Here is a 12,645-nt window from a genome sequence, read left to right as displayed (position 1 = left end):
GATTCGGTATTACGCACAGAACGAATAACGGGGGCGGGAGCGCGATATGTACATCGGGGGGATTGCGGAATCCTGGGGTCACGTCGTGAGAACCCTCGCTGCGAGGCCGAGCACGCTCGACCCCACGGTGCCGTGGCCGTCGGGATAAGTGTCAGGGAGCTCGGAAACACTCTGAGAACCCTCAGTCGAGAACCAGAACTCTGGACCTCGTTGTGCGTGTCGCCCTAGGATTCGGGAGGTAGCTTCGTCGGGAATAGCGGAGAGCCGTGGTAAAGACGAAGTGTCTCTTCGTCGAGCGCGCCGGCTTTTTATACCGCTCGGCGCGGTGAGCTTGGCAGGAGGGAGACCGATCGTCAGGCGACGATGCGGTGGTGGGAGCGGCGCGATCCCGCGTGCTCGCTTCGGCGGGGATCGGCTCGCTTCGGCGCTCGTCGGCGTCGTGCGGGAAGGCACCGGTGCGGCGGATTTCCCGCGCACACGGTGCGTTTCAAGCGTTTAAAAAATTCGTTCGGGTGGCATCTGGCGGGTGGTGCGCGGGAACGATGCTTTGCAAGACGCATCGTTACAGTTTTTATATTCTGGAAACGATACAAGTGTCTTAAAATACTTTTTACTTGTTTCTAAGCAGCATAAAATATCGATACTATCCGAATAGTATAAAAGCTACATTTGGATGGAACGATAACAATTTAGACACCCTACTTCTATAATTATGTTAAAATCGTCAGATATACTGTAATATAATCGTCATATTTTTTTACACAGAAATACTAACGCAAATTATTCGGACATTTTCACTAAAAAATTAGATGAAGATAGTTTGTAATCATACAAAGATACTGTTTAGTTAATGTACACATCTTTTTAATTCACATATCTCTCATTTACTACCGATCATCATTTCATAATGATGCATTTGCAACGAAATAGATACATCAGCAACATTCGAAACCATCGACTGGAAAAAGCATTCTTCTTGGTCTATTCGTTGTGACGGATAAAATCGTATAATTTCAGCACTCAGCAGTGGATTCACTTCAATTGATACGATTTTAAGACAGAGCTCAATTCAAAGAATCCTCGTTGTTACTAAATATGCTTACACAGCCTGTGAATAGCGCTAATTTCCCTGCCATGCGCATATCTTTCTTTTTCGTGGCTGTATCCTGATTAGGCATCATCTTGTCCGCAATATGCTTATAGACTTTTCCATTCAGCATTAACATAAAAAAGCCGTCGTACCATCTGAAATCGTTATATATAATTGTCTTGGTATTATAATCAATTTTATAATAAGTGTTTCCTCTCCGATAGCATAAACAAAATTAATTTTAGGAAATCTAAATTATTTTATCTTTTTCTGAAAATAAAATAAAAAACGAAACTAAAAATCAAGTTCTTTTCAAATAATAGACAACTTGAATAAATTATAATTAATGTTTATAAAAACAATTTTATATTACTATTAAAAGGAATGTTTAGAGCACTGATTACACTTACATTTCCTGGTTAGCGCTTATTTTATGACATGTTGTATTTTCCAAATTTTACTTCCAAAACACAGAAAATACCTTCCAGCCTGTGATGACACCACGTATACGCCAACAAACCTGTACGGTATCGTTTTCAGAATGCATTGTGATCTTTAGGATGTCAAGCTTGACGTGTGCAAACTTCATATGACCAATGAACCTTAATAGTATCAATTGCTTCGCATAACTCACAAGTCCCCTGCAATATTTTTTAAGCATATTATGAGAAAATGGAAATACTTAATGCTAAAAACTATCAATTGCTTTGAATACTTAATCAAATTAATTTTCGTTACTTCTCTAATATTGTTGATAAAAATTATATCATAATAATGGATAATAGGGACTCAATTCACAAATATTTTAGCACAACTTGCCTACAATACAAATTGCGCTACAGAACACTTTCTCTTTTTTTTCAACTTTTAAAACTTACAAGAAAGTATATACGTACATACATGTGCAATTTTAGATACACCTTCCTTCTTAACGATCTCTTCGGTATCAGCTCCCTGCGGTCAATATATAGCGGCAAAATTGTATACCATATAGTTGAATATAAAATGTTCCTGCGTGAGAAAACGAGAGAAAAGAAGGACATTTATAATAGGTAATGACACGCGATACGAACCACGCAATAGTGTTAATTCGGGATTGGGGGAAAAAAGGGGGGGTAAAGGAGAAGAGATTCTTACAATTAGAGGCACTCTGTAGCAACTCGTATTATCTAGCACAAGAGGACCTTTTGTGCTAGACAATTATTCCTCAACAGTGTCTGAGAATTATTATATTTTGAAGACGCGAGATTGTACATTCAAAGCATCTAAGTTAACGAAAGTAAAGTACAATATAAACATTCTTCGGAGAAATCTTTATTACGCGATAGTGCCTGTCGCACGTGCATACAAATACAGATCACTTTCTTGTTCTCTTAACTTTTACAATTTTTACAAGACAACATATATACGTACGTGTGCGATTTTGGATACACCTTCCTTCTGAAAGATCTCCTCGGCATCAGCTCCCTGCCGTCAATATATATTTCACTATCACTATCATCTATCACGCGGCAATGGTTACGACTCTGTCACTGTCACCATCTATTTTTAGGTTACCGCTGTATTCCAACATAGATCGGTCTTTCTTAACAGCTTCATGCGTCTGTGATTGAGAAAGAAATCTGATAAGCTCTGTATACCAGCTCAATATAAGCAACATATACATATACGAATATGTATATATATTTTAGATAAAAACAGTCAGTAAACTTTTATAAAACAATACTCTTTGAAATAATACAAGCGATAATAATTTTTATAATTACCTCTCTATATATCTTAAATGTGCATGAATTTTCTTTTAACTATATTTGTAATGTCATCAACTTTTCACGCTTGTTGAATATTTGTGCCATGAGCACCAACAGCTAATTCCATCAGATCTTCTCGAACATTAACTTCATCAGTATATCTAAAATAAGGCAAATTTTACATAATACAAAAACAATAATTATTACTTACATCTGCTTATATATAAAGTATATGATTACAAAGATAAATCTGTATCAAAAATCTATAGTTACTGTAACGTATACTTAAATTAGATTTGTACGAGCAAGCAATATAACTAACCTCGCGAGATACCACGCGAGCAAACGTCATTGCGTTAAAAAATATTAATGTAAAATATAATTATCCACATACATTATATATAATAGTGGATTATATGTAATAAAAAATCCTACTAACCTCGCAAAACACACCACGCGAACACACGTCACATCACGCGATATACGCGCGAAATTAACTTGCCAAACTCGCCGCGATCTCGATCGCCGTCGTCACTTCGATCCTTGCGTGACGCGAACGAAATTCGCGAATTAAACGATCGTATTTAGTGATGAGAGATCACATTAATAATAATATTAACCTCCTAACGACACGATGCGAACTGTCACATCACGATTGATCACGACCCACACGCACGAAATTCGCGGAAACTCGCCGCGATCTCGATCACCCGGCTTCGACCAATCAGACGCGCGGAAAAGCGACAACACTACGTGCGAGATATTTCGACTCGGAACGCTCACTTCTCGGTCAAAATGACTTTTTTTATTATAGATAGATAGATAGATAGAGATAAAATTTATAAAAATAATCACAAATATAAATTTTATCATATTCTTAAAATTTATTCTTATTTATTTTATTAAAACTTTCTAATATTTAATTTATAATATAAATCTCTTCCATAATATTGAATAATCTGAACTATCAAACCTAACCCCAAAACTCCTTCACAAACCCTAAAAATTAAATAATAAATTAAATAAAATTCCATATTAAAACCCTTAAAAAAAAAATACATTACTAAAGATACATTAACAACCACTGATTCTACCAATATCAAAATAATTAACATATATTTATATGTATAAAACAATAAAACAAAAGAAATTATTACAATTTGAATTCTAATTAACATTAAATCTAATAAAATCAGTTTTATAATTTAAAAATAAAATATTAATTTTGTAAATTAAAAATAAATTTAAAATTTCAAAACTATCAAAAAAATAATTTTATTTATTATACCTTTAATCTCCAAAATTAAAATTCTTCATAAACTATATTTTGTTTACTTAATTTAACCTTAAAACTTTATTTAATTCTTTTTTCCTATTTAATAACTAAAATATTCGTATATTTATACACCACTTTTAAGATTTTTTAACAATAACCATAGTCAAATTTCTAATTTAATTTACATAAATCTTAATTTTTTTATTAAATAAACATTATATTATGCCAAAATTATTCTTCTTTTATATCTCTCTACTAATACTATTATTCTTGATTTTACATTTACTTATCAACGCCCACCAAGCCCATCCTATCCTTATAATTTTAATAATCCTATTAAATACTTTATTAGTATCTATTTTAATGTCACTCTGACAATCTAACCCCATATACTCTATTTTATTATTTTTAATTATAATTAGGGGTCTATTAATTATTTTTCTTTATTTCTCAAGTCTAATCACTAATATACAAAATAAACCATCTATTAATTTTATAATATTAATTAGTTTTATTATCAACCTAATTCTATTCTTTTACTTAAAATTTATTAATTTTAATTATAATTCACCCCTGTACTTATTTTTAGAAACTCAATCTATTTCAACTTTTAATCAAGAAATATTTAAAAATCTATTCATAATTTACTCCTACCCCTACAATAATTTTACATTTTTATGTATATTCTTTTTACTAATCGCTATATTTGTTATTATTAAAATATGCAAAATTAAATTATCCTCTCTACGAAAAATTTCTTAATCAAATATGAATCAAATTATTAATATAATCAAAAAATCCTTACTAAAACTCCTAACTCCCCATAATATTTCATATTGATGAAACTTTGGTTCTTTGTTAGGAATATTCTTATTTATTCAAATCATTAGAGGATTTTTTCTATCTTTACATTACTGTCCTAATAATCAATTTGCATTCTTAAGAATTATCCATATCATACAAAATATTTCTAATGGTTGATTAATACACAGTATTCATATCAATGGGGCTTCTTTTTTTTTTATTTGTATGTACACTCATATTGCACGAGGAATTTATTATAACTCTTTCAAATTAATTCATACTTGAATAATTGGAGTGAGGGGGCTCCGTTTGCCTACATTCCCGATTGCCAACAGCTTCATTTGCCCACAACATTTTGCCTACAGCTTCGATTGCCGACATTCCCGATTGCCTACAGAGCGATTGCCTACAAGCATTATTGCGCACATGTAATAGTTAAAAATACGAACGTACGTATACGCACATGGCCAAACACATTGCATACATGACATTATTGCGCGCATACACATTGCACACGTAATATTATTGCGTACATGAAATAAGAAAATCATATTAGCACATTGCACACATAACGTATTGCACACATATTATTGTGCACATAAAATAAGAAAATTATATTAACACTTTGCACACATAACGTTATTGCGCACATACACTTTACACACATGACATTATTGCGCACATACACATTGCACACATAATATTATTGCGCACATAAAATAAGAAAATCATATTAGCACACTGCACACATAACGTATTGCACACATACACTTTGCACACATAACATTCTTGCGCACATACACTTTGCACACATGACGTTATTGCGTCCGAGTTTCGGTTTAAGCCAATCAACTTGCAGCTCTTACAGAAAAGCAGCAGTTTCATTGGCTTAAACCGAAACTCGGACGCAATTCTAGCATCGTGGACACAAGGCTTAAGAGGCAGCGTGGGAACATAATGGTGCAGACATAAGCCTCAATTGTGATTCTTTCTTTTTCTTCTGATCGCTTGGTGGGGCTAGAAATCTAGACTTCTATCCCCACTAAGTAATCAAAAGAAAAAGAAAAAACTACAATTGATAATGCTCTATATAAGTACTCGTATACACGTCGTCCGCCATTTTGGTGCCAATCGCATGTGTGCGCATGTACGAAAACATATAACCTATCGCAGCTTTCGCATATGCGCACACATGCGGTTGGACCAAAATAGCGGACGAATATACCTACTTTTTTAAAGCTCTACAATTGAGGCTAACCGTAAACTACGAATCGTTTTTCCCAAATTTTAGCCAAGTTAATTAATGAATCTTATTAAAATCATGCTCGTTTTAATCAGTAAAATCAGCCGCAACACGTTACAGAGCCGGATTTTGGAAAAAGGATTAAAATAAATTTTCCGAAAATAAATATTACGAATATTGCAATTAAAGTGCAGTTTAAAGTCCACTTAGTGCGCTCGTACTCCTGCCGACCCTTAGAAAGCAGGGTGGATTCAATTCTATTGGTCAATCCTGCTAACTTTAACCGTCGGTTAAGCTAACCGTGGTTGGTGAAATTGGCCTTAAGACTTATAGAAATTAAGTCTCTCCAATCAGCTCCAATGTGTCTACTTTACGCTAGTTCAGATTTCCAGGCCTGGAAAGCTGCTTTGAAACGGTTTTTCCCAAATTTTAGCCAAATTAACTAACGAATCTTATTAAGGGTCGACAGAAGTAACACTACCGACCTCTGTCGGGTTGCTTAGCTGCGAGTCCGTATTTTATTTATTATAAATTTTTTAAGAGTCAAATTGGAAAATCTGGCTATGTACCAGCTTGCGGCTGATATTACTGATTAAAACAAGCATAAGTTTAATGAGATTCGTTAATTAATTTGGCTAAAATTTGGGAAAAGCCGTTCCTAAGCAGCTTTGCAGGCTTGCTTAGAGCTGTCGGCCAGAGCTGTCGCCTTTCGATAATCGTTTCTGTTGTACCGTTTGTCCATTGTTGTTGTTCGTTGTCGCGTCTGATTCAACAATATTCGCACGTCGAAGCTTGTTTATCGCAGTCCGTAACGCTTGCAGATCCTTCTCGAACGCAGTCAGCTTTTTGTCTGATTCTTTTCGTTGATTGCTCAACATTTTAAAGAATTGATCAACGTACAGTTTGTTAACCGCGTCACCGTCAGTCTCAGGTTGCGCTACGCGACGAATCTTGCGCGACCTTGCGTCAAAGTCCGTGGCGGTGCGACACAGAGCGTTATTGCGTACGAAATTTCTCATTAATCCGCTCCACCGATGATACGAAATGGCATTCGTCGCGTCTCCGCTGTGCTCAAACAATCCAAATTTGTTGATTGGCATTTCGACGCTGATTGAACGGATCGCTGTCGCACCGTTTAATTTATAATAAGCCCGGCTTCGCGAAGTTCCTCGATGATCGACATGATCTCGTTGTCGTGGGCATTGTTACCAGCTTGACGCGAAGCATCGAGCAATCGCAGACGATCCACCAGCTCGTTGGGGTCGTCCCAGTGCACGTAGTCGATCTTATTATTGGTTAGCGTCATCGCGCGAGGCGCGACTAATCCCTTTCCGGATTTTTTCTTCTTGGATCCGGTCGACATCAACGGTGAGATTACAAATTGATACTTGTATCCCACGTTGCCCTTTAATCGCTTGTGAGGATCATGCTTGTATTTATGAGCACTCGTTGCCAACAGTATGCTCCTATACTTTTGCATATCGTCCTCCGTGTAGAGCTTGTCATCGGGTATTTTCTTGAAGATCAATTCGTAAATACCGGGTGTGCCGGCGTATCGTATGCCGTCGATATAAATGTTATCAGCTTTGTCCACGTCAAAACGTTTATTATCGAGCATCAATTCATTATTGTCGATAAACGCCGTACACTAGGTCTATTGTTGGAATGGCGCCCAAAACCTCTGCGATGTAAATTCGGCTCAGTGGACCCAAGTGATCTTCCAACGATTCTATAAACCATTTTCGACCTTCCGACGTTTGCAACCGATTATGAACGGTCGTCCTGATCGAGTCGTCCGTGGTTTCGAAAACATTCGCGGTTTCAAGAAATTCGGGACTTGTACTACGTTGCACGGTTCGCGTCGGTGTAAAGGTTATCGGTGTAGAGGTTATCGGTCGTTTCGATTGATCAGATTTACACGGTGTCGATGACAGATCCGGCCAGGAGTATAATCGTTTCTTCTTTCTCTTCGGTGTAGCATCCTCCTCCTGCCCGCGCTGTTGAACGGATAGCGGTTCGATTTTCGCGTCAGCGTCGCTCTCCGTCGGCTCCTCTCTGTTCACCGCAATCAAGCTCGAGTTGTCAACGATCTTTTTCAACGGCCCGATGAGAGGTTTAAAGTGCGTGTCCAACTCAATGTCCTTCTCGATCTTACCGGTCTTCAAAGCGCGAAGTTTCTTACGAATCGAATTACTCGTCTTCGCAATCTCTTTCACGACCTTCTCGCGTTCGCGAATATTCTCGCTCCCGTCGATCGCAGCCATCGCGGAAAAAGCAGAGTGTCGATTTCTCTCTGTAACGCTAACGTTTCACCTCCGACGAGGTATCGGCAACGACTGATCGCTTTTACGGTATCGCGAACACGTTAAATCCTTTTCTGTATCGACCGTTCGAAAGCGCGCTGTCCTTGTCTATCACTACGAATCCATACTTTTGTTGCCAACAATCGTGACACAACGCGCAAAATTCATCGTACGACATGTCGGTATTTACGTGATTGTTGTACACGTGTTTCAAATTGGTACCATCCTGTTTGAACAGGATCAGCAGATTCGCGTTGTCGCGTATCAGATGTTTAGGTATTCTCGCGTACGTCTGACAGAGATAGAAGGAGTCGACGCTCGAGTGCCTGCCCATTGAGAAATACTCTCTCACAGAGTCTTGCTTATCGCACGCTACGTCATCGAAGACGAAGATTGAGTTTGGACGCGCGTCGCTCGGTGGAATGTCGTCACTGTTATTGGAGAACGTAAAGTAGCCGATTTCGTCGATCAATGTCAACAAATTCTCCAAATATCGATATTTTGGCTGTTGCAACGATTTCGAGTATACGTACACGTTTTCGAAACGTACGCCGTGTGGACTTTCCAGCAAGCTTATCAAGACGTTGGTTTTACCGCAATTCGAGGGGCCGCAAATAATCGCGCGTATAGTAGTCGGTAACATCGTACCGTGCTTGCGTTTCTCCACGTTGCCTCCCATCGACCGTGATCTGTCGTCGCAATTCGTCACGCGAATCGCTAACGGTTGTCGCACGAATCTCATTTTTTTCCACACTGCCGACTTTCTGGCTGACTCGAACGCCTATTAATAAGCGAGCGGAACCGCGAATCGCTCAGTAGCAAAAATGTTCGTCCTACTGTCGAGACCTTCCGATATTCGCGACTTGAGCGCCGAACAGCTGCACTTTGTGCCGAAAGCCGTTCTGTTGCAAACGTGCGGCAATCACGTCCACTACGTGTGGGAAAAACATATAAAGGCGGATTTGGAGATTCAAGCATATCGTCGCTGTTACGAACATTACAATCAACCGTGGCAGCGAACGCACATCGACGGTCGCGCGCCAATGATAAAGGATTGCGGCGAATGTCAACGAAAAAAAATGGTAGAGGCCTGTTAAATCGCGCGATAAACGCACTTCCGTTCGAATTACACATTCCCAGCTATCAATTTTGCGGTCCGGGAACTCGTTTACAAGAACGATTGGCGAGAGGCGATCAAGGTATTAATCCATTGGACGCGGCGTGTCGCGAGCACGACATAGCCTATTCGCGTAACCGCGATCTCACCGAGAGACACGCGGCGGACGAGATACTCGCTGCGGAAGCGCGAAAACGCATTACCGCGAGAGATTCGACTCTCGGAGAGAGAGCTGCCGCTACAGCCGTTTAGGCGACCATGAAGGCTAAGACGAAGCTCGGAATGGGCTTGAAAACAAAAAAATCGAAAACGGTGAAGAAAAAAAGCTAACGAAAAAACGGATACTTTCGACAGCAAAACGAGGCGGTGTATTGCCGATTCTACCGTTGTTGGGAGTTCTCGGTTCTCTGGCCGGCGGAGCGGCGGGAGTCGTAAAGGCCGTGAACGATAAGAAAGCCACGCGGCGTCAGCTGGAAGAGATGCAACGTCACAATCGCGCCGTGGAAGGTCGCGGACTTTATCTCGCTCCGTACAAATATGGACGAGGGCTGTATCTCGGCCCGCACAAACGCGGGCAAGGAGTAGCGTCGAAAATAAAAAAAAACGTCAAAAAGACGTTAAATATGCCCGCGGGTATTACGACTAACGTACAATTGAATCGACTGGCAAGGCGTATGCGCGTACCGTTCTTCAGAGGTGTCTTCATGCGTGATTCGTTACCGATCGGCGGTGTACGTCGAAACGAAAGCGGTATCGTGAATTTGGACAATGCAGCGGGTCCCGGTACTCATTGGGTAGCGTACGCGAAGAGGGAAAATCGAGTCGTGTATTTCGACAGTTTCGGCAATCTTCGACCGCCGAAAGAATTGGTGCGATATTTCGGGCCGAGCGTGACGAAGATCGAGTACAATTGCACGTCTTATCAGCGATACGATCAGAACATCTGTGGACAATTGTGTCTGCGATTTCTCCGGACAATCGACGCTAATTTAAAGCCTGACGGTGCGCCGTGGTGACTCAGTATTTGTTAACGGTTTCCGCCGACATGTCTATAACGTTCACGCTGACTGGGAAGAGCAGCATCCTCGCGGAGCACTATTTTCCCGCCGTGGATTTGAGCGACGGTGACTACGAGCTCGGTCTAACGTGTTTTGAGACTTATCACACGATTCCGAACGTGAATTCTTCAAACAATAAATTTTATTTCGACGAGGATGACACGGAAATTACGATTCCCGAGGAATCGTACGAGATACGAGCCATACATGAGTTTTTGAAACGCTAAATTTCACGAAAACGCCCGCGACGCGTAAATCGTTCCAACGATGATCGTACGTCGGTCGCGAATATCGCGCGAGAGACGACCGCTTGCGCGAACGGCTACGAAGACGAGGCCGCGGAATACCGATAGTGCTCCGCGCAAATTACAATACGATGAAGAGCGAGATCAAGTGCGCTTTCAGAGTGAACTTAACAAACCGAACAACGTTGGATCGCTGCTGGGATTCTCGTCGAAGCGTATATTGCAGCCGGGACAGTGGCACGAATCGGACGCGTCGATTAATATTATCAACGTAAACATTATCCGCGTGGAGTGTAACGTGACCGCGGGTGCGTACAGCAACGGCAAACGTGTTCACACGATATACGAATTTTCACCGAGCGTACCACCGGGATATAAGATATCGGAAACGCCGGCGCAGATCATTTACCTGCCGATCATCGCGCGAAGCGTTACGGATCTAACGATACGCGTCACGGATCAAGACGGACGATTGCTCGATTTTCGAGGAAAAGAGATCACCGTCAGATTGTACGTACGACGGCTACAGCGATAACGCGCGACATGTGACATGCTCGTGTTGAACGACTCGGAGCACGCGACAGATAAGAATATTTTTACGACTGCGACGATCGACATCATCAAATCGACATTCGGTAGCGTTAAAACAGAGACAAAAACAGAGACGAAAAAGAAGCTCAACGCATCGAACGTTAAATTACAATCTCTGGGATTCGCGGTACAAAACATCTGAACGATGACTGAAATTCTTAACATCGGAGGCGAGCCGGTCTTTGACGATCGTATCGTCAAGATCGAGACTCACACGTACAACCCGTACGCCAACACAACGTTCGAGTATAGCGACGAGATACGAATACCCATACAACAGCAGGATCTGTATACGTTGCCGTGCGAAAGTTTTCTCTACGTCGAAGGAACATTGACGGTGACCGGAGTAGCCGGCCAAGCCGATAACGTGGTATTGGGGAATAATTGCATCGCGTTCATGTTCGATGAAATTCGATACGAGCTCGACGGTGTGGAGATTGATCACTGCAGAAACGTAGGAATAACCAGCACGCTCAAGAACGACGTAACGGTATCGTCCGACAGAAGCGTGATCCTGCGAACGTTACACCGTATGCTCGATCTTGATCCGTGCATCGACGCGATGTTCCATCGATTGGGTAGAATTGTCGAAACGGTCGATATCAAGTTCACGCAATTCTCCAAAATCGCGTCCACTGTAACGAATCCTACGCAAATATTGAATGTAATACGCGATAGCGATGCCTTCGATAAACATCAGCTCGTCGATTGTGAGCTCGCAGCTTTATTTTTTAGTGCGCTACCGTACTACGTAAAAAAACAAAAAATATGCAAAAGAAGAAGAATAAAAAAATGTAAATTTTTAAAATATATATCATGACTTAATTTCTTTACACGCATTTCTATTCGAGCCATATATGCGACGTTCAACTCAAACCATTCGGGCCGCTTGAAATTTAAGGTATATCATATATCGTAAACTATGAAGCCATGCTCCGGCGACGCTCGCCTATGTGGTGTTGATGCTCCAACGAATCCTTTCTCGCTATTGTAATGCTAGATATATTTTATCTTAATTACTTTTCTGAGCTCTGGTTCAGTCCTCTGCAGTCAGTTAAGTCAGTAGTGTAAAAACGTTCGCAAGCGCAAGTAGAGCACTGTGTAAGAATAAGAAATGGACCGAGAAGAAGAGGAACAAGAAAAAATGGAACGAAGATATCACGTAAT

The 12,645-nt window shown here is 40.4% G+C and overlaps 1 long non-coding RNA gene across 2 annotated transcripts; it reads right to left on the bottom strand.

Annotated features, from left to right (window-relative positions):
- Nucleotides 1–602: 602 nt before the first annotated feature.
- LOC112468130 lies at nucleotides 603–2,989 on the bottom strand. 2 transcript variants are annotated; one of them, XR_003042355.1, is made up of 5 exons: nucleotides 2,857–2,989; nucleotides 2,504–2,693; nucleotides 1,987–2,101; nucleotides 1,501–1,731; nucleotides 603–1,245 (listed from the first exon to the last, which is right to left on the bottom strand). It is a non-coding gene; the product is annotated as an uncharacterized LOC112468130 (long non-coding RNA). The 2 variants fall into 2 exon arrangements; XR_003042356.1 differs by having other exon boundaries at nucleotides 1,991–2,101.
- Between the last annotated feature and the right edge of the window lie 9,656 nt (nucleotides 2,990–12,645).

Source organism: Temnothorax curvispinosus, unplaced genomic scaffold (genome assembly GCF_003070985.1).
Source record: "Temnothorax curvispinosus isolate PA1 unplaced genomic scaffold, ASM307098v1 QBEX01018117.1, whole genome shotgun sequence".
In the NCBI taxonomy this organism is placed as follows: Eukaryota; Metazoa; Arthropoda; class Insecta; order Hymenoptera; family Formicidae; genus Temnothorax; species Temnothorax curvispinosus.
The sequence above is the reverse complement of the archived record's forward strand: the minus strand, read 5'-3'. Positions and strand labels throughout refer to the sequence as shown.